Source organism: Chiroxiphia lanceolata, chromosome Z (assembly GCF_009829145.1).
Source record: "Chiroxiphia lanceolata isolate bChiLan1 chromosome Z, bChiLan1.pri, whole genome shotgun sequence".
NCBI classification, from domain to species: Eukaryota; Metazoa; Chordata; class Aves; order Passeriformes; family Pipridae; genus Chiroxiphia; species Chiroxiphia lanceolata.
The window spans coordinates 23,870,770-23,898,697 of NC_045671.1; the positions used below are offsets into that span (position 1 = coordinate 23,870,770).

General features: G+C 43.5%; 1 protein-coding gene across 4 annotated transcripts in view; it reads left to right on the forward strand.

Moving 5' to 3' along the window:
• Positions 1 to 2,173: 2,173 nt before the first annotated feature.
• KANK1 (KN motif and ankyrin repeat domains 1) overlaps positions 2,174 to 27,928 on the forward strand; it is a 129,840-nt gene continuing 104,085 nt past the window's right edge. The window contains exon 1 of one of the 4 annotated variants that reach the window (XM_032675372.1): positions 2,174 to 2,329. The gene's annotated coding sequence lies outside the window, so the exon portion shown is untranslated. Of the gene's footprint in view, positions 2,330 to 9,893; positions 9,965 to 25,591; positions 25,636 to 27,928 lie in introns of those variants that run through there. The other 3 variants (XM_032675371.1, XM_032675370.1, XM_032675369.1) reach the window with 3 other exon arrangements.

Below are 27,928 nucleotides of genomic sequence, written 5' to 3' on the forward strand. Positions count from 1 at the left end.
TTCTTCATTTAATTTCAGTTGTTTTAACTGTCAAGAGCTGGCAGCTCCTGAAAGAAAGGATTAAGTGAGAGAAGTGGAAAGAGTCATATCTGCTTGCTCTGTGCTTTCATTCTGTGTTTGTACAGTTTCTGGTATGACATGGTCCTGACCCGACTGTTCGGATCAATAAGCTGATGGTAAGGAGTTGTTTGCTGGCCCGAGTATACTTTCTTTTTGGTTGTTAATATAAATAATGGTAAGTGGTGCTCACTGTTGTTTCAACTACTTCTTTCATCAGTACCACATTTTTTCTAGAGCTGGTAACTCAGCCATAAAAAATAGTCTCTGGATGGAAAGTTAGCAGTGAGGATTAATAATTATTAGCATCTTAAGGAGCTGCAGGGCAGGGGCTGTTTGCAGATTTGGACTGCAAATATTTCTAAAAATATATGGGTTTGAATTAAAATGTATAAAAGCCTATGTTTTTAATAAAAGCTCAGTTTTTAATAAAAGCTCATCTCTCAGGTTTGAGATATGGTTTATATCAATGTCACAGGAGTTTTACTTACAAAAATACTTGATGTGATTTAATCTCTAAAATTTCAGAAGATTTCAGAAGAAATACTGGAAACTATTTAGATGGAAATGTCACTGAGCCTATTAGCTTTTTATGGAACCATTACTCACATGAGGTCCACTGGAAAAAAACAGAAAGATTTTCAAATTTCCTTAATATACTCCTTACTCTATTCTGGAATCAATATTCTTTAAGAGAAACTTCGCTGGTCTCCATTCATGAGCTTCAGGTATCATGTCTGAAAAAAAATAAATCTGGAAATATGCATTGCTTCTGGAAAATTAATCAGGGAAAGGAAGAAGAAAAGCAGAGGAATAACAGAAAGAAGGAGATGAGAAGGGAGGATCAGTAGGTCCCAGCATTTCACAGCACACTACAGGGAAAATCAGAAGAAGTGAGAAAAGAGATACGACAGCTCTGTCCTTTTGCACTGCAAAGTAACAATAATCACCTGGCAGGGTCTCATATCCAGAGCTGGAAAACAAGACCAGATGTTGTCACATTCCTGACTTTGATGAGTCTCCTGCATTTTGCTTACTCCTAACCTGTGGATTCACTTTCTGACCTGTATTTGGGACAGACTGTCCTACTCTGTGCTATGAAACCCTTCCTGGCATCACCACAAAGCTTCTGAGTCATTTGCTCCTGGAGACCTTGGAGCCCTGGAGCAATGAAGATAGCACCTGAGATAAGAGAGGGAGGGGTGAAACAAACCATTCTGAATATTCAAGCCCTTAAGCAAAAAAATTCAAGGCACACAAAACCAGGGACTTCTATCATTTCGCAGCCAAAAAGGTTTTAGAAATGGTCTCTTTTGGCCAGTAAAGATCAAGGTACAAGTTTAAAAACTTTGCTTCTAAGCTGAGGTTCACAAAGCAGTGCAGAGGGAGCTGATGGTAAGTGGTGCTCTTTTTGAAAGCCTTGGCTGAGGACCCCGTCCAGCCCTGCACAGAATAGCTGGCACCCAGAGGGCACATTCTGCCGAGGCCCTGACACCGATAAAAGCACTTCACATGACAGCCTTCAGTGGGGAATCCCAGTCCCTTGGCACTGTGCCGTACCAGCCTTGGCCAGGTAGTGGATTCGACCCCAATCCTGCTGAGGCCAACGCTCCCTTCGTGGGCTTCGAACGACTCCCTCCAACAGTGCAGACTTCAGCTGCGTTATCTCCAGGCAGGTTTTCCCAAGGATGCTGCGTTTCCAGGCGCAGCCCCGACGGCAACCCTGCTTTCCCTGGCAGGGAGCTCCTGCATCCCGGCGAGCCGCTGGCCCAGGCTCTCAGACAGGAGGCAAGAACGCTTCTCTCTGACGCCGCCGGCGGTCCCCGCACTCCACCACATCTCCGATGCTTCAGGGGGGTAGACGCCGCGGCCACCCACGCCGTGCCGTGCGCCCACCTAACCTATCCAAAACCCTCCCCACACCCGCGGCGGGGCAGAAGGGATGGGGGAACGGACGAAGCCGTGGAGAGTCCGCACTATCCGAGCACTGCTAGGATGTGGGAGGGTTTGCGCGGTCGGGGGTGGCCCCAGGCGAACACACGTCCCTGCCGGGGCGGGCGGGTCGCGGGTCCCCGGAGGCGCCGTGTTGGTTTTGGGCAGCGCGCAGTCGCAGTGCGGCCGCCGGCGGGTACAAAGCGGCGGCCGGAGGAGTTTGCGGAGTCCCGGCGGTGCGGGCTGCCGGGAGGTAGGGGCTGAAGTTTTGCGGAGGTCCCGAGCGCCCCCACCACCACCATCCCGCCACTGCCTCCTCGCTGGGGCGAGGAGCCCAGAGGTGAGCGGCGGGCGGGGTTTGGGATGGGATACGGCGGGAGAGAGGCGCTCGGTCGAGGCGGGGGGCCAGTGGCAAGGGCGCTGCTGCCGCCCCTCTCGTCGGACGGAGCAGCATCGTCGCGGGGAGCGGACGGTCTGCTGCCCCGCTGCCAGGGAGGCGGCGGTCCCGGCGGACCGGTATGTGAGCGTGTCGCGGATAATTGTTGATATCTATCCCCGTTTTGAGTAAAAACGCTTGATTTTGCCGAGCGGGGCACGGCCGCGCGTGTTCGGTGCATCGCTGCATCCTGGCGGCGCTCGGAGCAGCGGAGGCGCGTCCCGGCCCCGCGCGGGCCCCCGCCGGCCCCCAGCGCTGGCTGCCCATGGAAGTGCTACCATGGAAGCACCTGGGCGGGGGAGAGGAGGGAGACCGGGTACCGCGGTGGACGGAATGGATCACGTGTGGGAGCTGTGTTCACCGGTGCTTTGTTCAAATGGACCGTCACTAACTTGTGAGCTGGCACTTCAGAAAGAGTAGAGACTTTTTTTTGGGGGGGGGGCTGGGTTGGATGGGACAAGGGCAAGGCTTTGATGCTCAGCCTTAACTTTGGCTTCTCTTCACAGATCTCAAAAAAACGCCATCCCCCCCCACAAACTCTTACAGACATCCTGAAGTGTTTGAAAACTGCTTTATTATTTTTGAAACAACATTGTGAGACCCTATAGCTTGATACACACTTATGTGTAAAATCTACTTCAGGCAATTACAAGCTTCAGTAATGACAGTGGCTTTCTTTGTGACTGCTTTGTCCCTGAGTTACACATAAGACCAATTTTTCTTGTACTGCTGTTAAGGTCAGGTGTAGTGTGCTTTTTGTTAAATCGAAACTCTCAAACATTTAAATAACGGCAGAGTCCATCTGGCAGTTCTGTAGCATAATTGACAACATTGCATCTTGGCAAGCCATAAAAGGTACCGTGACAAGTTGCTGATTGAAAATATCGGGTGTATCTTACCCTTTTATTTCACTGTTTCTGGCAAGATGACTGGGTCTAACTAAAGGTTGTGCAGGTGTGGGTTGTGAAGAAAGGAGAATATGGGAAAAGTGAGAGGAGGCTGATTGGGTTAATGTGAGTTTTAGAAAGGTCAAACTAATAAGTGCTCCAGGTGTGCAAAGAAGGACGTGACATTTTTGTTTGGGTGGGGTTTCAAGCCCTTAGAAATGCTGCTTGGGTGTTCAGGTCTGGAGTTAGTTTTTCAAAGCGAGTGGGTGCCAGCAGGGCTGTTTGGTTGGAGTCAGGCTGCACCCAATCCATGCTGCAAGCAGCATCTCTGAAGTCTTGTCTCTCTCCTGGCTGGGAACATCTGCTAGACATTAGTGATTAAGTGAAATGGGATCCTACCCAAAACCTGCATCCTCAGCAGGAGATGGGGTGGTGTTGTATGGCAGGGAAGCCTGGGTCCTTCCTCCACTGGTTTTGAGTGAGAGAGGTTGCAGTTCTGGTGCATGAAGGTGTGGGGGAGATTAGGTGTGGAAACTTGTTGTGTGAGCATTCCACAGAGTGCTGGGTGTAGGTCATACCAGCGCTGGGGGCAGCAGCACAACCCCAGCAGCTGGAGTGCAGCTTGGGCTGATGTGTGGGTGGATATAGGCTCTTGTGCGCCTCAAAATCTGTGACTTTGATGACAGTTTGCTTGGTGGGATTTGATGCTATGTTGAAGTCTGTTTCATTTATCTGACATCACAGCACAATTTATCATCCCGTTTTATTGCTAGAGATCTAACTAGATGGAAATTCATACTAAGGTGGATGTTCCTTCTAGTGTCAAACAGGATACTGCCATTAAATAGATTATTGGTGACCACTCTGTGTAATTTAGTGACAACTTCTGTGGCATTCCAGCCCATATGGGAGTCCCTAGTGTCTTAGTTTTTAAATTTGTATGCATCTGCTTTCATTTAAGATTAGGCTTTACTTTGAAATTTCATTGGTTAAACTGTGAATAAAACTGGATCCTTAGATTGAAAACTGAATATGGACTGGTTTTATGTGGCAGTTTAGTGTGTCTCTAAAAATCCCACCTCCTTTGGAGAAGCAGCAGTGAAGATATTTCTCATACAACAAATGACTTCTGCATGAGATGAGTTGGTTCAGTTGCTCCCTCTCAGTATCTGTTTGCCTTTTTCCACTCTGGAGGTTTTCTCAGGTTTGTAAGCTTCTGGTACAGCTTGTGGTCTCAATTTCTGCAGTGCCCTGCATGTCTAAATAATAGATGCTGAAAGTGAAATGAAAACATCTAAATGAAGAGTCTATTTTGCAAATGATGCAGAGCCACTGTGAAGAGCTGTCAGGAATGGGCATCTGATCATGCTTTTAGTTGCTAAAACATTAGTTGTTAATTGAGAACAGTTGCAGATTTTCTTGTGGTGTCAGCACCTGTTGTAGCCTAGGTCAGGGAGAAAGAGGGCTTTTTTCCTAGTCATTTAGCTAATGGAATTGACTAATGGGCCAGAGGAGGTGTTTGAGGCGTCACTGCTCATGCTGTCCAATTCTAAAGCCTCAATGCTTTAGAAAAGGAAGTGGCTTGAAAGCCTGTGTGACTGTAGGTGCAGGGGTATGAATTTTATCTAAAATTTTTGTGGGTTGTGGCAAGATGACAAGTACTAAGCTAATAACTAGATTTTCATGTCATAATGATGTGGAGAAGTTCAGGTGGAATTGGAACATAAAATAGCAGTGAACAACTTGCAAAGTTTTGATTCCACCTAACTTCCTAAAGTTGCAATACATGTAGTTTACCAATGACTTGAAATGACAGCTGTAATTTTTTTACAGGATTTACTTGAAAAGTTTTCTGTTTGAGCTATATAAAAATATACCTAAAAATCATAGTATTTTTTATGAACCATATGCATATAATCTTATTTCATAAGTCTTTATGAAATAAAAAAATTAATGAGCATTATGAAATAAGTTTATCTTGACTACAGATTGAGGTCTATGATGAGATTTATAATGTGCTTGGTTCTAGTGGAAAATTATTAATTTTAAGTATCTTTTAAGTATCTTAATAGTATCAGCTTACATGATACTATTGAATAATTGGCAGCGCTGTAAAAGGCATTTAGACATCTCATGGAGAAATAAGGGAAACAACGTAGGCTTGTCAACTCTGATATGTCACAGTTGTGTCTTGCTCCCGTTATGGAAGCTATACATCGAGAGGAAATAACATGCAAATTATGTGACTGTTCCCAGCTGTCAAAAGACTAGTACCTGAAGAGAAATAAATATGTGTTAGGAATGAACAGTCAGCTAATTGATTTTTTTTTTTCCCCAGCTTATATATTTTATGCAGACTACTTACATATACAGCAGTGTTATAGTATGAATTATACTCTACTGAATGGTACCTGTGTATTTTACCTTGGGAAACTGTGTCTGCAGTCATGACAATAGTGTTGAGGCTTATGGTCAAATCTGAATACTGATTTAGGCCATTTTTACATTTTTACTTTGCCAAAGGTTCCCTGTCAAATTCCGCATAGCAGAAAGATATATGTGGTGATAGTCACTTTTTCACCATTAAAGATGTACTTATCTGTGATAAGGAAAAGGGGAAATTACATACAAGGTGCTGTGGGGAGTACTGGAAATGTTTTCTGAGCTTTGCCAGCAGTGAAAAAATTTTGTCATTTCAGAAAGGGTGGCAAAGGCATCTGATCTTTCTTCCAGGCTGCCACAGGCTCTGGGCTCCTAACCTTGTATTAAGCCCAATAACTATTTTGGCTAAAGCACAGTTTAGAAGGCGGCATCCTGTTAGACTTAAAATGCACCCACAGGCTTCCCTTGTCAGTAAATGCCATTTTTTTGGTGTCTTTCTGAGCTCAAAAATTTGTTTCTGATTTCTAATTAGAGCTGTACTGAGGAGGGATAGCTGACAATTAAACATGAGTCATGAAAACATGTTTTCAATGTCCCTTTAATTCTTTTCTTTATAAGACAAACTGCTGTTCACATACTTTTCTGGTGTATGGGCTCCCTATTGCACCCAGGAGCCAAAACTAGACCTGGATATCTGCCCTGACGGGTTTGGTTGGTCTTTCCCTGAAAAAGGCACCTCCACAAAATGTTTTGGTGAGGGTGATGGTAGGAGGGAGGATATTGGCCAGTGGGAGTGTCCCAACCTGTATTTTAGGACTCAGGGATGGTGCCTCTGTTCCATTCCATACACATATGGAGATGTCTGTGCTGTCCTGGAGCACTGGGGTGTTGCTGCATGACACACACAGCTCAGGAGGAAGAAATGTCAGTGAGAGAAGTCTCCTACATGCAAAGCATGGACTGTTTCTCCATCTCCTCTACAGCTGTGCATACCATGAACTACAGGCATCTTTGGTGGTGTTTGGAGGTGGTTGGTGTCCAGGAGGGCAGTGGGGACACCCTGTTGGGTTTCTTGGGCAAATGTTTATAGCACCACACTTTCTGGGATGGATCGCTAGTCTGCTCTGGGTTAGTGGTGTCTTGAACCTGCTTTATCCTATGCTAGTGCTCTGAAGTAGAGGATGTCCTTCCTGGCTGTAGATGCCCTGCTGTTGGTTGCGGAAATCCAAAAGGATTTACTGTTGAGTTCTTCACTGCACAAATGTACCCACTCCTCATCCCAAGGACCTGAGGTTTTCTTACTGGTCTACCATCTTCTATGCCCAAAGGGTCTGATATATTTACATGAACCAGTATTGCCCTGGCAGGAGTGGACTGTGCTGTGCTGCTGAGTTTTCCAAGGAGATGCAAGCAGTCAGAATGTTGGTTACTGGACAAGGTGCTAGCTCTAGTAAAGTTGCTTTGTGTTGAGAGGTTTTTTACCAGAGGCCTTTAACAAATTTGAGGTAGCCATACATGTAAGACTAATGAGGCATAATCTACTCATGTCTTGTACATGTTTGTGATTAGTAAACATTGACTTTTAAACCCTAAGTCCCTGGACTCTTCTCTTTTTTTTTTTCCCTGAATACTTCAGGTAGTGTTCCTAAGTTTAGCTCCAGACAGGGCTGTTACCCACACAAGTGACCAGTCCTTCTCATGGTCTCACTGAGCTGGTAGCCTTCATGGCTGCTATGCACTGATAATGACTTCTGTAATGTGTGCATGCACACATTTCAACCTCCTAATTGCATAGCTTGGTCATCCCTTCTTGACATAAGGACAAACACTGATTTAGCTTTTATGCACCATTTGTTATTTTGCATAATCCACCACCCACTTCCAAATAATGTCTGTTTGTTCTGTGAAAAACTGAAGTGTTTTTTTGAAGCCTCTTTCATGATTTATATGTATTTCTGATCCCTTCCCAATTCTGCAGTGTCATTAAGGGGAAGGATGCTGCCCAGATTGACTCAGATCATTTTGCAGCACGAATTCCTAAGTGGCGCCAGAACTGTTTCTGTTTTATTTGGTATCCATACAGATCTCCACATCTCCTAGCTCTTTTCCGTTGACTGCAGCTGCCTATGCCAGAGGGGCCATACAGGGACTACAGGTAGGCAGCAAACCTGTGCCTGGCTGAAAGCAGCGAGCTCTCCTCTTGCACTTCTGCTGCCAGCTTCTTTGTGCTGTTCCTAATATTTATATGGCTCCGTGACAAAACAGATTGGAGCACTGATCTGGCTGGAAACAAACGTGCTAAAATATGCACCCCCCACCCCGGCTCTTTGCTGTCCCATGTGCTGTGCCAGCATAGCATGAGAGGGTGGGAAGCCTCAGCAGTAGTACAGGGTTGTGTCAGAAATTAATAGGCATGAAATCATGGTGCTATGATTGCCTCCCGAGCCTGCAAGCTGTTGGAAACCCATGTGATGTGTTCTAAAGTTTGGTCCATTGGAATCTTCTTGGCAGATGCTGATCAGAAGCACCCCGCTCCATGGGTGGGACTGGGAAAGCTCCTTGCTTTGCATTTCCTATTCAGCATGCCACCAGCCTGCAACTTGTTATTCTCAAAGGTAGAAGAGTTTAGTTTTAAACAATTATTTCCCCCGAGTTATTCTGATTCTTTTTTTTTTTTTTTAACTGCAAATCTTTTCCCAGTTAACAGCTGGAAGTCTTCCCTGACTTGAGAATGTCAGAGGTTGAATGTGTTTGTTTAGGTGCATAAACATGGCTGTGCATGGTGGGGCTTCCATCAGTGTTTTCATTCACTTTGTGAGCTGTTAAATAAGAAAAGGATGGTGCTCATTCCTGAGCTGTTTTGGAACAGCTGTGTCAAAAAGCCCCAAGGACCTCAGACAATAGTGAACTCTCTGCAAATGATGCTCTTTTCATCCCTGTCTCAGCGTATGGTGATGCAGAGGATCTCTAAGAGTTATGCCAAATGAATCTATTTTGGACAGTGACAGAAAGATACATGAGTGTTTTATGTGGCTCTTCTTCTCCAGAGAGAATTTGCCAAGTAGTGCACTGATTGGGGAACATAATATTTGGATTCAGACTAGAGAGCCTTTCTCTTTGTGGCTTTTGAGTGTTTTAAAATTGCTGATACCATCCAAGGAGTCTTTCTGCTGTGCCTTTTGCAACCAGACTTGCCTATCTCGCTTTGGCCTCTTTAGCCACCAGCGCGCTTGTAGCAAATGTGGGTAGAGTCCTTCCCAAATCTTTGTTCACAAAGCCCAGCCATGATGATGATAAAAAGCAGCAAAGGACAGTCAAGATGTTGATTGTGAGACAAAAGTATGGGCACTTGACCCATACATAGTTATTAAATGAAACAATATTGCAGAATTTTTCTCCCAATTTCCTGACTTCCAACAGAAGAGAAATTGGAATGAAAGAGTCTCTGTTTTGCAGCTTGGCAAATGCAATTTAAGCCTTTGGGTGTTTTCTCACCAGTGCTTTGTTATTAACCCTACTGCTAGTAGACAGGTATTGTTTAAACTCCTCCTCTTCAGAATCCTTGCAATGTTAATAGATTGATACATTAAGACATAATCTTCTCCACTTCAATCCAACTTTTGCAGGGCTGCATTAGAGCACAACCTTGCTTTTTTTTTGGTTTTTTCCTTTTTTTTTTTTCAGTGTGTATTTACCTCAATAGACACAGCAAAATACCTGCTGAGAGAAGATGCTTAATTTAGCTGAATCTTTCTTCAGAGTAGAAACTGATGCTGGGGTCAACCCTACTGTGGTGGGTTTTTTTGCTTGGTTGGTTTGTTTATTTGTTTTAGCAGAGTGCTTCAATGGATGATGACTCATATATTGGAATTTGACTTTTCACTCCAATTAGCCACAGATACACCAAGATGCATCTGCCATTCTGCAATAGATAACTTCAGTGTGCATTGTTTACATTCAGATACCGAACCAGGGTGAAAATCAGGCTGTTCATTCATTGGGACATGTCATGTAGCTGAGTGTGAGTGCACATCCCTTCAGGCTCCATTAGCATGAGTTAACTTTGTAATTGGGTTTCTGGGGCAAACAGGGACAGGAAGCAGAAGTAATTTGGCAGGCAAGGCTTAGCTTTTTTTTCTGGGTGGTGTAGGTGCGCCAGAGAGCAGAAGTAAAAGATGGGTGCAGAATGGCTGGAGAAACCCTAACAAAGTGGAAGACAGTTGTGTAAACTTCATGTGGATATTATGGAGTATCATGAAGCTATACCAAGGTGGGATTTTACAGCTATATTAAAGCACGATTTCTGTAGCTCCCATGCTTCTCTTGCTGCTCTGTTTTCCAGCTTGCTATCTGTCTGGCAGTAGCACCGTGTTTTGTAGAGTCTAGCAACCAAAAATGAGTTTGCTGAATGAAAAGCAGTTGTCACTGAAACTGCTTAACGGTGAAAGTTAAAGAACTGTAAGTTTTGAAGTTGTTCTTAAACTCTGTTCATAATCTCTAGTTTTCCACGACCAAACCAAAAGGGGGGAACAAATCCAGCCCAAACTGTAAATTGTTAGCGTCTTGGGCAGGGGAGTCAGGTTTTTTTGTTTTTTCTTTTTTTTTTTTAGGGCACTGAGAGTCATATGGCTCTTTTCAGGTGTTCAGTCTGGATTTCATGCCTAGGCTTCGCAAACGAAGATTTGGGAGTCTGGATTTATATGAGTGTGATTAGAATTAAGCTGCTTTATGGTATTTTTTTTTAAAACCACACTTAACATTTTTCAATAAATAACTTCACTTTTAAAACAATAGCCTTTATCTCAGACTAATCTTAAGATTTAAGCTAAAAATCTCTTCTTGTATTGCTTTTTCCAAGTCTTAAGATTCCATAAAGGTCCATTCCTTCCTGACGTGGGGCTGAACTTGTTCTTAAACTTTTAACTTTCTGGTTGTTTTTTTTATTTTCCCCTAATGATAAACTCCTGAAGGGTTTTCTTTCCTCGGATGAATGTCAGTCTTACTCTGGCATCCTGGCCATTTTCTCAATGTGTATTCTACCAGCAGTCTGCTCAGACTGCTTTCTGTGCATGGCAAGTCGGTAACATTCACAGATAATATAAAATCACCTTCGGGAAAACTAAGATCGAATCTCTCTGAAACCTGGAGATGCTGGAAACGATGTAGGCATGATTAGCTGCAGTTTATGTATCGTCAGCATCGTTTAACCGGGCTGACAAACTTGATGCATACTTACCACTTTTTTCTTGTGGTGCTGCTTTACTCATGATTTTTTTTACCAGTAGACAAGGGCTCTGCTGCGTGCCCGTAAGTGGAGTGAGAGTTGCCTTAATCTTGATCCTGATCCCATCTGTGATTTATCACTGTCTTTGTCTCCTTTGTGTTTTTCTTGCAGTTTCTCACCCTATCACTGTTGGTGCTTGTGCCTGCTGTCATGTTTTTAGGAAATGTTTCGAGATCACATCAACGAAAGTACTAGTGGCTGCCGGGAGCCTTCTCACTAGGGAAATTTAAGGAAAACAAACCCTTCTTTGTGTCGGTGCACACATCATGACTGTCACGAGTTATGCGGTAGGCGTGCTAAGGAGATGCAGTCGGTGCTCACTCCGGCCAGATCCGACAGTGGGAGGTGCCCACCGGCTGCTGGCATGAGCCCCTTCTGGGTAGCTGCTTCTCCAGCCAGATAGGCAGTGCTCAGTGGTTGGACAAGGACGGAGAAAATGTGGTAGAAATAAAATGGAGTTCTTCAAGAACCTTAAAAATAAGCAGGTGACTGAATGTTTTGGATGTTGTAAGGGATTGCTGGTTTTGGCTGAATTAGAGTCAAGAGGGTTTCAGGTCTCTTATCTGTAGCAACTCTATTTTTTGTTAGCCTGGGGGAGGAAAAGGTTTGTTCTTGTGCAGCTGAATATTAAATCTCTGGCTCAGGAAGTGTTAAGTGTATCTGTTTATTACTCTTAATGCTGGTATGTTTTTCATGTCAGCAACTAGCCAAAAACTGGAGACATTTATGCAGTTTTTTTCAGCTGGTAGAAATTAATGACACAATGCAATAATGATTTATTGCAAAGCTACATGTGAAATTTTGTTTCCGCAAGCATAGGGTGAGTGGGACAAAAAGGGACCCTTGCTGGTTTGCAGCCTGTAGTTGAGCCTTGTGACCCCTCCACAGGGAGCCCTATAATTCTGCAGCAACCCCAGCTGCCTCTTGGTCTTTCTGTGTTGTTTCCCTAGTACGCACTCCCATCCCTCTCTCCCGGGCAGCAAAGCCCCCTGGCCCTCAGTCCACATTGCTCACATTCCCAAGCTCTGTGTGCACACCCGTGAGGCAGCTAAGCTGGTCCTCTGCTCTGGCTAGGAAACGGCTGTTGTGAAGCAGCCTGCCTGCTCCTGTCGTCCCTTCATACCCATCAGAGCCCCCGCTGCCCACATACCTCAGATTCCTGAGCCGCGTTTTATTTGGGGTGGTGTTTTGCTTTGGAGGCTGTTACTGCTTGGTAAAGAGATTTCCTTGTAGCTACATCTTCATGGAAGGGCAGTGATTTATATGCCCTGGTTTAACACATTTGGTGCCCGTTCTGGGTGGTTCAAGGTCTGTTCGGTGACTGCAGCAGGAGAGCGAGGTGGCAGATGCATGCAGCAGCGAGGAGAGTGCAGTCAGGGGCCAGAGGTTTGGCTGTGCACAGACTGAAGGAAAGTGGAGTCCTGGAGGAGGCTCCATAGGAGCTGGTGTCTGTGACTGTTGTGTAGGGAGGAAGTTTCATTGTAATTTTGCTTAAAAGACTTTTCCCCCCTCACCTCTTCCTCTAAGCAACTTGCTAATTTGCATCACAAAAGTGAGCTGGGGTTGTCTCCTTACTGTGTAGCAGAAAATATCATCTCTTCAGCTCTTTGGGGGACAGTGAGACAATTTATGGGTTGCTTTATGCATACTGCTGTATTCGAGTGCAACTATAAATATTGTTTTACCATAATGTCCAGTTATGGCCATTCTTGCATCACTGCTGAGAGAGTCTCATTGCAAGGAGGAGACCTGGCTGGCCTGTGATACTGTTGTTGCTGTGTAGAAGAACCAGCTGGGTATGTAAGGCACATCCAGTCTTTAGAAACAGTGGGCTGATACTCTCCATTTCTTACTAAAGCTCTGCCAGAGATTCTTTGAGCAAATAAAAAATAGCAATAATGTATTCATACACAGCTAGGAGTACAGTACTGCTGCTACTAACAATTTTCTGTCATCCAACAGCCATTTTGTATCTATATTAAAGCTTAGTCAAATTGACTTTGGTGGAGCTGGAGCATCTCATCACTTTGATTTCAGTGCAGAAGTTGTCAAGCCACAAAGCTGTTCTGATATTCCTGCCTGGAGTTTCTGTAATATATACCGTAGGTATATATTCTGTGTATATACCGTAGGTCAGAGGCAGTAGTTACTCTGTTATGTGCCTTTTCTCTCTCCTTTGTATAAATCTCTGGACCTTTACTGAAAACCCAGAGTAGTACAGAGACTACAAAAGGGACCAGAGCTAAGGGATGGAGTCTGTGTTCTGCATTGCCTCAAGATTCGTGTTTCTGTGCTGTGTTGCAAAATTGTCATGTTTAATGCTCTTACTCTGAACGGAAAGCTTCTTGTGGCTGGCTAAACTTTGGAAAAGCAGTAGGTTCAAGGAGGAACATTTTCCTTCCTTCCCCAGGTAAAATCTTCTCCTATACTGATGCTTGAATGCTTATGTTCAGCTGTCTTTGCCCTCTCAAAATCCAACTGTTTTTCTTTGCTAAAAATTAGGTAAGCTCCAGATAAAACTTCACATGTAATGAGTTATCTAATTCCTTTAAGAACTGTGTTCTCTCTCAGTGAATTACTCACATAAAAGCACTTGCTAAACCATGTCTAGACTGCAAAGACCTGGATTTGACTGAATCTAATTAAAGCAATGGTGGCTTTCAGGTGCGGATTTAACTGCAGTATGTTATCCTGGCTTTTGCTAGAAGGAGATTGACCTTAGCTGAGGTGGGTTTGACTTGCATGCAGAGGTAAATTGAAGTCACATACCTGAAATGGTACTTCTTCCCACCTGCTTAGCCTGCCCCATGTAGAGCATCATCTGCCCACAGAAGGATGGCTGAGCAGCTCATGGAGATATGGGTTTCAGCATAGTCTGAGAAAAATTGAAATCAACTTCCTGCTGGTTTTGGAGAGTTAGTTGAATAATTTTGAGAGTTACCAGGAAGTTTCTGACTGCACTGGAGAGATAGGAGGCTTAAAATATCACTTCTAGAAAGACTGGTTTTGATACTGGAGGTTAAACATGCTTGGAGCACAGAGCTCTAACTGGTCCATGCTGGCCAGCCACCCTCATGACTAGGCTTATGAGTTCATTGTCCCATCTGTGCCCATCGCCTCATCTTGACTAATTAAGCCAGGGTGATGACCAGCTGCCTATTGATTAAGAGGGATTAGAGGAGGCCTGGATGTCTAACACAGCTGGTTTCTCCATCTCTGAATAAGCTGCTGGATTGGAAGTTGCAGGGTTGTCCGTGGATCCCTCCTGGGAGATATTCAGGGTAGGTTTTACTGCAGTATGAAGAAGCACAGTGTAACTCCAGGCTTCTGGTAGTTTTACCTCGCGGCCTTGAACATTTGCCCAGACACGTCTGTGAAGCATCTTGGCTGTTCTCATGCTTTTGCTATTCCTCCGTCTCGGCTCTCTGGACTCCTTTTATTTCCTGTAACTTTTCTATCTAGTGCACACTTTGTTCACTGTCCATCAAGTTGTGCCTGTTCCTCTTCTTTCACCCTGCCCCTGAATGCTTGCTCTGTTTATTCAAAGTCTCTAAGACAATACAGAAAAGGGGGGGCAACAAGAAGAAAATGGAAGAAATAAAAGGGAGAAGTGAAAGAGCTGTCTCTGACAGAATTCAGGCTCCTCTGTCTAATCTGACAAGTAAAACCTTTTCTTGAGAAACTGTTCTTTGCTTTACATTTTCAGCCTGTCATCAAATTTCTGCCAGTTTTAAACTGCAGGAGCAGAAGTAATGAGCCAGTAGTGCAATTCCTTTTCTCCTCACTGCAAGTGTGTGTGTGTGTGTGTGTGTGTGTGTGTAAACACACAGCTACCTCTCACTGTAACAGCAGTAGTGTGTGACTACCATGACTTTTCAGACTGCTGCAGTCTTACAAGATGTTCTAGTTTGGAAATGGAAAAAGAATACATACCGGACTATTCTTGATACAAAGTTCAAGGCTCAGCATTGCAAAGAAAATTTATGTGTGGCTAATAAAAGATACACATACTACTTCATGGCAGTGCACAGAGAGGAAATTTTTCCAGGCAAGTAATGTTGGCCTGACCTTGTCTTGTCTGTAGGTGTCTTGAGAACTTGCATTTTTGTCATCTTCTTAGCAAGAGAACAGAATCCAAGGTGGGATAAACCACATAAGGGCCAGGGATCATAACACAGATACTCAGAGGTACCACAGTTGCTTTAGTGAGTACTCCCTAGCCTCAATTGTTTGCAGCTGGGTAGTGGGGGCTGTGGACTAGCCCCCTTGCTGCCCTCTCCTCTGGCCATGGGCTGTGACCAGCTGTGCCTGTGGCACAAAACATGTGCTTGCTCTGCCAGCTGCTCCCTTAAGCTCTTCCTGCTTTCTGCAGGAATCTGGTGTTTTCTTAGCTGTGAACACTCCTCCAGCCTGAGTTATGCATGATTTTTTGAACTGACCTTTTGATTTCCTTTCACTATTAACATGCTAATTGAGAGCTTGTTGTTACAGGGCATATGTTCTGGGTGAAAAATAGCCCCAAATTGTGTTGTACATTCCTGTATTATGTCTTGTTACTGTGGAAAGAAGGCTGTTGTGCTGCATGACTGGTTTATAATTCCTCTTGGATGGCCCAATCAGGACTGAAGTTGGATGAAGTGAATGGTGGCTGGTGCTGATGTTGAAGATGGAGTTACAGGCAAAGAGGCTCCAAGTTATCTTTCTTACCATGAAAAAAGGGATAGTCTTCATTTGCTAGACAGAGATGCTGTGCTTCTCTCTGATCTAGAAAGTCTCCACTAGCTCCATCCATTTCCTCAATAGTTTCTTGAAAATTTAATTTTAAATCATGGTTGTTTGTGGGTTTTTTTGTGTGTGGTTTTTTGTTTGTTTGTTTTCCATAAGGGAGAAAACCTTGCTTACTTTTGTCTTGCTGTCTATCAGAAGTGACAGAAATTGCATCAGAGCCTGGATGGGGTTTTTTTGTAGATGAGTTTGTCTTCCTTGTGGCTCTGGCATTCATCAGTTCTGTTCCTGATAGAAGTTGCAGGTCATTGAGATATTTTAACTCCTGACCTAATACCATGTGAGTGTTTTCTCTGCTCTTGCCCAGTTTGCTCAATTCCCTGTTTGGTCAGCAGCTGGGGAGCTGCTGGGAGCTTGGCTGGAGATGGGCTGGTCTTGGCTCCAGGTCACACACAGAGCTGGCTTGTTGCTTGTTGCTGGTATTAGCTTGTCTGCCGGCCAGTGTGACTGGCGGGCTGAGTAGAAGGCTGCAAAGTTAAAATACTGTCAATGCTCTCAGCCCACGCGCAGGGCTGGGTGACAGGGGGAAAGGGTGACATGAGTGAACACCTCATACTAGGGAAGCAAAACCGGCTGAGCCTGCGGTCGTCATACCTGTGTTTCCTTACGTTTGCTGAAGTGTAATTGTAAACAGCTGTTTTCTATTTTCTTTGTAGATCTTTCTTTGATGTTCCTTTTAACCCGGATTTTTCCTTCAGCTTGCCAGTTACTTATAACTCCTAATTCCAGTTTAATGACTTTTTTGTGTCTGGGGATTGTACATTATTTGCATCACAACAGAGCCCCATGAAAGGCTTGGAGTAATGTCAGCTCTGGATCTGGTGTTAGGCAGTTCAAAGTGCCGAGCATGAGTTTTGTCAAGTTGGTCCCTTTGTGCTGCTAAGTGTAAAGACACTGATCTCGTTGGAAATAGGCAGGTGGCAGGTCAAGCAGCACATCTGAGAGTTGCCTGAAAAGCAATAGGTTTGTCATAAGGAGAACTTTCAGGAGTTCTATTTTACGACATCTCTAGTAAAAATAAGCTAATAAACATCAAGAGATCAAGAGCATCTCAAGGGTTAGTCAGTCCCCTCTTTTTCATTTTGTGTATTATGGCCTATCGATTTAATGGGATTGTAGAATCAATTTCTCAAAGGCTGGTGATAAAACACATCAGTTAAAAAGAGAGTGAGATTGAAGCTTGGAAGGAACCACATAGTTCTGTGGACTGTTTCTTTCAACACTTTGAATTAATATTTTCTTTAATTAAGAGTTCATCATACTAGAACTATGTAGCAAAATATGTTTCTAATCTGCTTCCCCCCAAACTGCATTTCTTTTTAATTGCCAAGTGCTCTATTTGCCAGAAGTGCAGGGAAATATTAATATATCTGTACTGAAAATATTTGAAGAATAATGTTGAAGTCTGCTAGCATCAGGATTTTTTTTAAGGTACGAGTGTGTGAATGCTTCATTTTAAGCAGGAGGAAAGGAGGTCTGCTTTCACTTTTCCCAACTACTGTCTCAGATCTCTGTTAAGCTCACTTCTTGTTTTCTTCACTCAGCTCAGGCTCAAAGGTTGCAAATGGGTCATTGCATTTTGAAATCTTTCTATTCAATTTCTAAGCATCCCTTGGAGAGCAAAGCAAAAAAACCCCATCTCTAGCTCACAACATCCCCAGCTGTAGTACATCCAACAAGTTTTGCAGTACAACATCCCCAGCTGTAGTACATCCAACAAGTTTTGCAGTACTTCAGTACTGTCAAAGTAGTGCAGCTACTTGTTTTCTGTTGGTGAGTTTTGATGGATCCCCGTTCTTTCAGCTTGCTTCAGATAGGTAGCAAGAGCAGGAATCACCTCTCCAGAAGGAGTTTCTCACATGCTGTGAATGCAAAGGGACCATTTGGTCTCCTCCCACCATCTAAATCTTTCTTCTTGGCTGTATGGGATTTAGTGCCAGCTCACAACACAAGTGTGACAGCTGGTTGGTGTCCAAAGTCCTTTGTATTGTTCCATCTTTAACGAGGAAATGTTTTATCAGAGGATCAAAATGCTCTTGGGTGAATTAACTTTTTTTTTTGCCAAACTGTTGTTTGATACATATGTAAATATTGTCTAATATTTATAGGAAGTACCAGTACTCCTGGCACAGGAGTGATTTTTGGCTATCACCCAAATAATACTGGGGTTTACACTGCTAATTTCACAGAGTAGCCTGCATGGACTGTTAGAGATCACATCTGGAAATAAGATCAGGTGTGCCAGTAAGTTGCATGCGGATAGGCAGGTGAAAGTCTCCTAACTTGTCTCATGATACAACTCTGAAAGCAGCAAACCAGTTTCCATTGTCAACTGTGACTTGTCTCTTTGCCTTCTCTTCTGCTTCTGTTTCTGAAAGACAGTCACATGTCACTTGGCACTGCCCTGGCCTTTGCAGACTTTGTGAAGCTATGGATGTGTGACATCACTCCTGCTCCTCTGCGAATTGCAGGGTTTATGAGTGTTCCTTGTGCAAAAATGCAGTAAAGGAAGACCCCTTGATCAGGACTTTGCAAACACAGAAGCTGTGAACACTGCAGTATTTTATTGGAAATGCCACACTGTGGAAGTAGAATGAGAGAAGGGGTGAGATCCTATGCCTGGGATTCCCTTGTTCCCCAGGACACAGGTAGGGTGCTGCTCTTGGAACAGGTTGTGTGCATGCCAGTGGAGGTGTCAGTGCTGTTGGGAGAAGCATGAGCTGCAAGCAGAGATGGAGGTGGTCTTCAGCTCAAGGCTGTGTGCTGAGAGGAAATGAAGCTGAATAAGGTTGTGTTGATGCCTGGGGAAAAGGTGGGAGTGGGGAGGTCAGGTTGCAAGGCAGTGAGGTACTGCCTGGGTAACACCACTTCTCAGACTTTTCAGCAGCTGTTACTGGAAAACTCTTGGGGGAGGTGATGCCTTTTGTCTGTACCAGCACATAGCTTTGGATGACTGTTCAAGAGAGCAGTCCCATTATGAAAGATAGACACCTTCTCTTCAATATTTAGGAACAGGTTGATTTTTTTTTTTTCTATAGAAATTGAATTTGGGTGAAATAGACCTAAAACTGAAGTATGCTGTTTTTCCCTGGTCTCTGATTTGAAGTATCATGTTTGTCAGTCACCTTGAAGTAACTCCCCTCCACGTACAAGCACACACACACTCTCTGGGCAGGAGGCCCCGGCCCCACTCTCCAGAAACAAATGGATGATACACTGCATGGTGATTCAGCTGCAGGTATCTATGAGGTGTCTGCATGTACCATCCTGACACCTCTTCTTCCCATCTTATGCATGGAAATCTGGGATGGCAGCACTGTTCTGCTGCCTGCAGTGCCTTTGGGGATTGAAAGGCTTGTGCCTTTGAAAGGCTTGTGCTGCAGGACTGTGTAGTTGCAAGAAGGTGGGGTTTGTCCTCTGGAGAGGGGGGAGAAAATTGCTGGTACATGGTGAACTCTGGGCTATTGAGTTAGTATTTGTCTGATACACCTGAGGGCAAAATCATAAGAAATGCATGGTGTCAGGATGCCTGACAGATGTGAGAAAAGTTGGACTGAGGCACGAAGAAAAGACTTGAAGTGAGATGTTAATCAGTAACAAACTGAGTCATCCTGCAACAGCTTGCAATGCCAAGTAGAGATATACACAGTATAAAAGGAAGGAATGTGCACAAGTGTGTTTATTCCAAGTAGGAGAGGACTCTCCCTCACTCTTACACTCAAAACCAGGGCATTTGATTGCTTTTGAAAAGAAATAATAGAGTTCAGTAGGAAACATGTCCCTATACCTTTTGTTCTGTCATGTTCTCCAGATCTGACAGCCTTGGCGTGAAATGCCTGGTAATCACCCAGAGGGTAGCTGTGTTATTCCTCCTTACCCCAGTCTGGGTCCTGGCCACCAGCATTCCTGATCCAGCCTGCTGGAGCTTCAGAGTCCTTTAGCTGACCTCTTACTGGTTACCTGTCCAAAGAAGAGCTTGAAGCCAGTCAGTTTGTCAGAGAGAGGAGCTGGTACAGGGGAACTCATTAACCTACAATGGTGTATCCTGCGGTGGAGCATTTCTGCATTAAAAGGAAAGAACCCAAAATAAATAGTATTCCTATTGTTTGCCTGGCACAAAATCTGGTTTAAGAAAATATCTCGTCCTTGACATTTTCATTCCCCTACTTTTGGCTCTGAATTACACACCTGAGACTGAACTGCAGGTGTCTTCAGGTTCAAATGAAATAAAACATGCTTGCTTCTCAGATTTCAGTGAAATTTTTGTGCTGTGGTAAGGCCAGAAACTATAACCCTTTTTTTTCAGGGTAAGATAGCTGGCTGAGATTGCTGTGTGAGTGAGTAGAAAGAAAAGGATGGGGACAAAGGGATGATAAATTGCTGTGAGAAAACACAGCTGGCTAGGCTGCACATCTCCTGTGCTTTGAGCAAGCACTCTGTATACCCAGAGGGTGATAACACAGAAGAAAAATCCTTTCCATTGCCTGTGTTTATCCACTTGGCCTGTTGCCCACTTGCACTTATGCAGTTGTGAAGAGGTGGTCTTGATGCTCCTGCCTCACCCCGGGTAGTAGCAGTAGTGAAGAGAAATAGTGCTAGGAGCATTTAAATGTAACTGGAAAAGGATGGTGAGATTAGAGCTACTTTGGGTATGGCACAAGGTTATAGCCTGTCCTGCCTCATCCAAAAAAACCCACAATCAAAATATTAATTTAAATAACTCCATGGTTTTTGTCCCAGCTAAAATGAGGGACATCTCAGTCTTAAATAAAGTGAGAAGAAGGAACATATTTTGGATTATTAAGTCTTTGCTCATGCAAGAGGATTGTTCTTCAAATTTTTAATGACTGTGGTGTCTCTTTGGCACTCCAAAAGGCTACAGCTGAGCTTCAGATGTCTCAGATGATATTTAACTTTGGGGCTATATCTGCCTAATGACAGCTGGGAGTTTTGACTCTTGCTATTGAGTGTTGTTTCTACTGTGATAGTACTAACAGTGCAGCCTTGATATGCAAACAAACTATTGCTAGTTGCAGAATGCTGGAGGTCCTCAGTGCTAAAAGTGTGCTGAACTCTCTTTTTGTTGGGTCCATTGGTGTTTTTCCATTATTATTCTATCTGACTCATCTCTTGTTTTAGTGCTATATCCAAGGAGCTTTTTATAGCCTTTGATCCAAGATAACTGAGCACCTAAGACAACAGTCTTGCTTCCTTTAGCTGCCCATGTCTTAAATTGGCATGTCACTTGCAATTGCACTCTGGTTCTGCCCTTATGGCAAGGCACCTCTATGCTGTTCCAACTTGTTCAGTAATAGTTTATTTCAGGGAAACTTGTTCAACTAAGAGATGATACAAAAACTCTTCCTCGTGTAAAGTTACACTTTTGAAAGCATCTATGCCTGTGGTGTGCTGACCTCCCATCAAAATCACTGTGCATGGTAAGTTGGTGCTCTGAAAACTAATCAAGCAAGAGTGATGTTGCTTTTCATTCACCTTTTCTCACTGCTCATAGGGAAAATCATCTTGTGAGATGATTTAGTCTCTAAATGGCATTTTTCAGAACAATCGAAGCTTCTCTTTTAATGCTGTCAAGTGCTATTCCTACATGAGCAGCTACTTTGCAGCTAGAAGCTTTGCCTGGGTGAGGAGGAATTAATTAGCAGCCCTCTTGCTAGATGGTGTCCTCTTTCAGTCTTCTTGGATTGCAAAGGTTAAGAATGAAGAGGAAAAAAACCCTTCTGATTATCTCTTTTCATGACTTGATGCTGGCCAACCTGAGACAGTTTATACCAAGCATGCTGAGTAGGGTTTAGTTAAATTTTCCACCAGCCAGAGCCTTTGCAAAGCTGAGCTGTTGCCATTCTCACCTCGCACACCTCTCCTGCCTATGCTGCCCTTCCCCTGGAGCAGTCCTTGTTACTCACTGCTGAGAAGTGCTGGGGAAGGAGAGCATGGCTGCTGTGGTATGAAGGGCAAGTAGCAGCACTGTCACTGCAGGCTGCAGCTTTGCTTGTGCTCATGAGATTTCACCAGGGATTTACTGTGATGTGGCCCAAGGGCTTAAAAACCCAACACTTTTTCTCCAAACTCTCCCTCTCTCTGCTTAGCACTTCACTGTCAGAGCAAGAAGTAGCCTTTCCCTTGGCTTCATTTTGTTCACTAATAATTGCTCTAAGAAAACAAGTCTTTTAATTCATTACTGCTTTGATAGGGTCTGGATATTTGTTGAGAATAAAACATGAAAGTGAATCTAAATTTTTTTCCACCTGCAGAGTAAAAATGAAATACCTGCAACTGCCTTCAGAAAAACAACTTTTAATTTATGGTTATATATAAGCTGTTGCATGGTCGTCTTTGAGTGTATCTGCATGTCCCCCCTTACCTCCCTAAAACTTGTTGGCCCTATTGTTAGAGAAGGGTTTTGCTGATAGTACAGATATATTAGCTTTGTAGCAGGGCATGCACAAGCTGCTACTCTTGACCCCTAAGGTTTTTGTGGAAGGTCACAATGAAGAGGCTGGAATTCCTGCTTTAATTACATTGAAGCAGAATATCCATGCCGGTTTTCCCAAAAGATTAAAAGAATGATACTGCATTGCTTTGAAATGTGATCTCAGAGCATCCAGCTCTCAGGACAGCTTCTCTCATGTTTAACACATGCATGAATTTTGTGTATTTTTAAATGTAATTACTACTCATTGGAATAAAATGTGAAGAGTAGTTTATCACACTGGTCATCTGCTGTTGTCTTTGTCTTTCTTGCCAGAAGCTTTAGGTGCTCTCCTATGGTGCAGCAGTGAAGCAGAAGACTTTGTTTCCCTGGTTTTATGGAGGGAATATTTTAAGGTAGCTAAGCTACACCTATTATGCAGTTACTGTAATATGCAGGAAGGTACAGCTCTACAGGTTTGAAAAATAAACACGCAAAGAATTGCTCAGTGGTTAGGCTTGATAGACTGCAAAGATGCCTACCTGCAGGACTGCAGCTAAACAGAAGGCCCTGGTGTTGCTGTTCTAGGACTTTGTGGAAAGCATGCTAGAGAGAACTGTGTGCCTTTCCCTCCTTATATATAGATTGGCTCACACAGCAAGTAGATTCTTGCCTCCATCCAGCTATGCTGTGAAATGTAGTATCAAACTATCTGCTGCATGGTGAGCAACTGGTTTATTAATTGTGGGCCTTTGCATGGTCAACACAGCTTTTGTGTCTTCTTCTTAACTTCTGGATGTCAAGAGCACTTCCATACCGGACTGTATCTCCAGGGCAAAGCTGAACATACCTATTTTCTCTGCTGTTTCCCCCCCAGAGCAGTCTAGTCTCCAACCATTCTGGAAATAGTCTCTTTTTAATAATGATACAAGGCTCACTCTTTCTCAGAAGTTAAGAACTGATAAGGAAGATTGGAAAACTTGTTTGTGCATCTGAATTAACCCTCCTCCCTTTCACCCCAAACCCTTGTGTACGTATAGACAAGCTACAGATGACAACAGTTTTTGGATGGAAGCCCACAATAATACCGTTTTCTTTTTGTCACTGTTGATGAAACAGTGTCATGAAGATGCTGCAGGGCAGAAGGGGGGAGGTATTCGAGGTTCTCCTGGGTACTCCAGATGTTTATGTAATATGCCTAAGCTTGCAGTGGAATACAAACTATTTGTGAAAGGCCCCCAGGTCTATCCATGGATAAGCTATTTGTCTAGGTTTCTGAGCAGAGGAGAAAAAAGAGCTTAACTGACAAGCCCTAATTAGCTCTGTGCTCTAGCAACTCTTTCCCAGGAAAATGACTTGAGGAAGGCTGTTACCAAACCACTAAACTGAAATTTAAAACTCTAACATTGACTTTTCCCTTCTTTTGTGTTTATTGGAATAGCAAATACTGAAATGGACTGGAGAAATTCCTGCTTTTACACAGTGGCAATTAAATTATTCCAACCAGGATTTGATGCAGACTTGGATCTTTACTCTGTTTCCTCTCTTTTCACCACAAGCCACTTTTGTTTGACTTAAAGCATTTTCATCACATTGCTCAGACATTCTGAATAATATTTTAAGTAGGGCTTAAGATGGTTGCTCTGTCACCTTTAAATTCTTTTTTAGGTTATGTGGAAGAAGGAAAGAACATTCAAAATAAAGCTATCTGCAGTTTTCACAAGTGTGTATGAAAGAATGCAGGGTTTAAACTCTGCATAAACCATTATTTGCAAAAACAGATTTAAAACTCACAAAAAAATTCTTCAGCAAGTTCTGTTTATATGGTCATAATAATTAGACAATGACCAATTTTCATATCTTGAGATTTCAAATACATGTGGAAAATAGTCCCTGAAGTATTACCTTCTTTCTACATGATTACTGTGGCAACTTGTGTTCCCTGAGATACATAGTTATCCTGCTTAAAGGGAAAACACAGGTCATTGAAACTACGAAATCTGACTTAGGGAAGTACCTCTCAATATTCTATGTGCATTGTTATGAATTCCAAAGTTTTCGAGGTATATAAAGAAGGGCAAGAAATACAGGCAGCTGGGCTGCTTGAAAAACAGGAGAAGAATGATTCTAGAATTGTTCATGTGTCTCTGCTGGAGCAGTGTTCCAGATGCATGCATTGTCCCTAGTGCATGAGGAATCAGCTGAAATAAATACTTTGTATTACATATGTGTTTGTACAAAGCACCAAGAATGAAATGAGCTGAATCAAGAATGCTGGAATTTCCATCATAGAAAGGGGATACTTGGGTTAGTTGCCCAGAACAGCAACATACGGATGCTGGTATCAAAATAAGTTCAGGGGCAACTGGGATCTCAACAGCTATAGATACTGTTGCATCTCACTTGTCAGGAGTGCAGCTAGGTCTTGGTTTTGAGGAATATGAAAACTTAATATTACAGAAGACTGTAGTTTGACACGTGTATGCAGTTCTCTTGTTTGAATTGCATTTTCTCTCTCTGAAGAAAAAAGCTGCATTTTTATGTTGTCTTCTAGCCTTAAAAGTTCTGAAAGTTTTGTGTATTTCACTAGGTTTCACCTGTGAATACTGGATTATGGTATTTCACTTATCTTCTGCTGCCCAAAACTTGAAAGGTGAATGCTGTTTTCTTCTAAATGAAGAGAAGGCTATGTGCAGAGGGCACCCTGTATGCTTGGTGAGAAGGGGGTACTGCCATAGGCATAAGCAGCTGTGAAGTGAGTCGTGGATGCTGGTGGAGTTAGGAGCCATGGTCTCTTCTGTTCATACATCTGCCCTGTTTGCCCTCCCAGTGGGTCCCATCCAGTCCTATGGATGGTCTGATTCTGCCATAAGTCCTTAGTTGTGCTGAGGAGCAGGCAGGCACCACGCAGGAGTGCGAGAGGCATCACAGTGCCGGAAGAGGTGGATGGTGAATGATGGGATGTGGCTGGTGCTGTGGCAGGCATCCTCACAAGTGCTGCATAAATGGTTTGTGGGGTCAGAGGAAAACAAAGTGACACTTATCACTGGTGGGCAGAAAGCTCAACATCCATGGTTTAGCCCACTTGGCTTTGTGCTTCAGCAGTGACATTTTGTCTTTGTAATGTATGTACAGTTAAGTCCAGAGAAAATTTCTCCTGCCCAAAGAATTCTGTTGTCTCCGGAGCTCACGGGAAAAACCTTCTTAATTGATGGTTTGGACATAATCTAAGCCTGGAGTGTCAGTGTGACTTTTCCATTCATATTGGTTCACGGATGAAAGAATGTGTGGCAAATACCCAGCGTAATTATGCATGTTTCTAATGTTTCAGCTTGAATAATACCGCCCACCTTCCCAGAGAGGTCAAGTTACTGTTTCAGGCATTGCAGTTAAATAATGTACGTTTTGGTGTGCCAGAGAAAAACGGTGGACTAGCAGACCTGTAAGTTTAGTATTTTATTTCTTGCTCTTTCAAGAAATAGTGAAAGCTGATCTGGTTTGTGTCACTGAGTAGGTTTTGGTGTTGCAATCTAATGGAATATTTAAATTATATCTAAATGAGAGAGTACTTGTAGCTTGAAGTGGTGATTTGTTTCTGAAAGGCAGTACTTAATGTCGAAGGTGTATTAGAGTGTGTGTGTGTGTGCACGAGCTTGCAAAATCCCCTGGTTGGTATCTCTTTCTGGTGGACAAACTGTTTGCAAACTGCTGCAACAAGCCGGATAGTCCTGCACAAATCAAAGTCTGCTCAACAGAAACTGGGGTGGGACAGCAATTAAACTGGTAATTTTTCATCCACAGTGACCCTGAGTACCCGCAAGTGTGCTGAGCCCTCACACCGACGTGATAAAGCAGCGCTGCAAAGCTTGCGCTGGCATTTTCATCTGCTTTTCCATTCTGTCCTCTCCCTCTCCTGCCTTTTTCTGGCTGCCCTCACAAGGGAGAGCCTGCAACTTTTCAGGAAGAATCGTTTGAGGTTGCTTTGCTCGGTGACCTTCATGTTTTATGCATTGTGTGAGTAGAGGGGACTTTTGCAATTTTATATGGCATATTTTTTAGCTGTTCAAGAGAAATATATGTTGAAAATCACACTGTACATGCATGTTTTCCCCAGTCTAGTTTGAGACATTATGTTGTTAGACTACAACCTTAATGTCTGTGAGCTGGAGCATGAAAATCTAGTGTTTAATGTATTTTTTTTTTCCTGTATGTGGAGAGAGAGAGTACTAATATTGTTATGAATCTCACTACTTATTTTTTGGCAGAAAGGATGGGAATATTAGTGGATGAGAGGCTGGACATGAGCCAGCAATGTGTGCTCACAGCCCAGAAAGCCAGTTGTATCCTGGGCTGCATCAAAAGCATTGTGGCCAGCAGGTCAAGGGAGGTGATTCTGCCCCTGTACTCTGATGAGACCCCGCCTGGAGTGCTGCATCCAGCTCTGGTGTCCTCAGCACAGGAATGACCTGTAGGAGTGAGTCCAGAGGAGGGACACCAAGATGATTAGAGGGTTGGAGCACCTCTCCTATGAGGAAAAGCTGAGAGAATTGAGTTTGTTCAGCATGGAAAACAGATCTAATTGTGATCTTCCAGTACCTGAAGGGAGCCTACAAGAAAGGTGGAGAGGGACTTTTTACAGTGGCATGTAGTGACAGGACAAGGGGGAATAGATTCAAACTGAGAGTAGGTTTAAATTAGATATTAGGAAAAAATTCTTTACTGTGAGGGTGCTGTGCACTGGGACAGGTTGCCCAGAGAAGTTGTGGGTGCCCCATCCCTGGGAGTGTTCAAGGCAAGGCTGGACAACTTCTGAGAAACCTGGTCTAGTGAAAGATGTCCCTACCTAGAGCAGGGGGAATGAGATGATCTTTAAGGACCCTTCCAACCCAAACCATTCTATGAATATTGCTATTTGTGGAGTTCCCAATCAATGCCATTGCTAAATATGCTATTCATAATAACCATTTCAGCAGAGAAGAACATCCTGACCAGCACTGCCTGTGTCCTGTTTGTCCTCCCCTTGCTAATCCTTCTTGCTTATGCTAGGACTCACTACTGTACTGCTTTGTTTCTGAGGGACACTGACAAATGCCTTAGAGTGATAGGACTTGAAGTTTAATTGGAGAAAGCTGTTATCTTAGGAGCTACTAGTGGAACTCTGAGGAATAATATGTCCTTTTCCTTGGAGGCCACATGTTTGGTTATTTAATTTTCCTGGTCATTGAATCCCTGGAAATGCTTGTTTTTGTCTACCACCCCTCATCCAAAATGTCTTTTTTACTGTTTTGTCTAGAACATGGTGCTCTTGAAGGAGTAAGAACATAGTGTTATTCTGGATTAGGTTGCTTCACAGGAAGTAAATTCAGAATGACCTTACTATTAGTTCTTCTTGTTCAAATAATTGTTTCAGAACATCAGATGAGACAGCTGTCATATTTGGTTGTTATTAGCTTTTGCACAAGGGAAACAGTATTGCCATAAGAGTGGCCCTCAGTGATATATGACTTTTGAAGATCCTTCTTCTTGCAGCCTCCTGTAGCAAGGAGCATACCACCCAATAGCACTGTGCAGTTTGGGGTTCATCAGTTCATTGCGTTTTCAAAGCTGTCTGCCAGCTGAAGATCTGTTTTGCAGTGGTGGTTGTGTCATGGCACTGTTTGTCCTACCAAGCAAAGATCTCCTTTCACAAAGCCCATGGTGAACTCCCACAGTTTGTATAGGGAAGGCACTGGAGG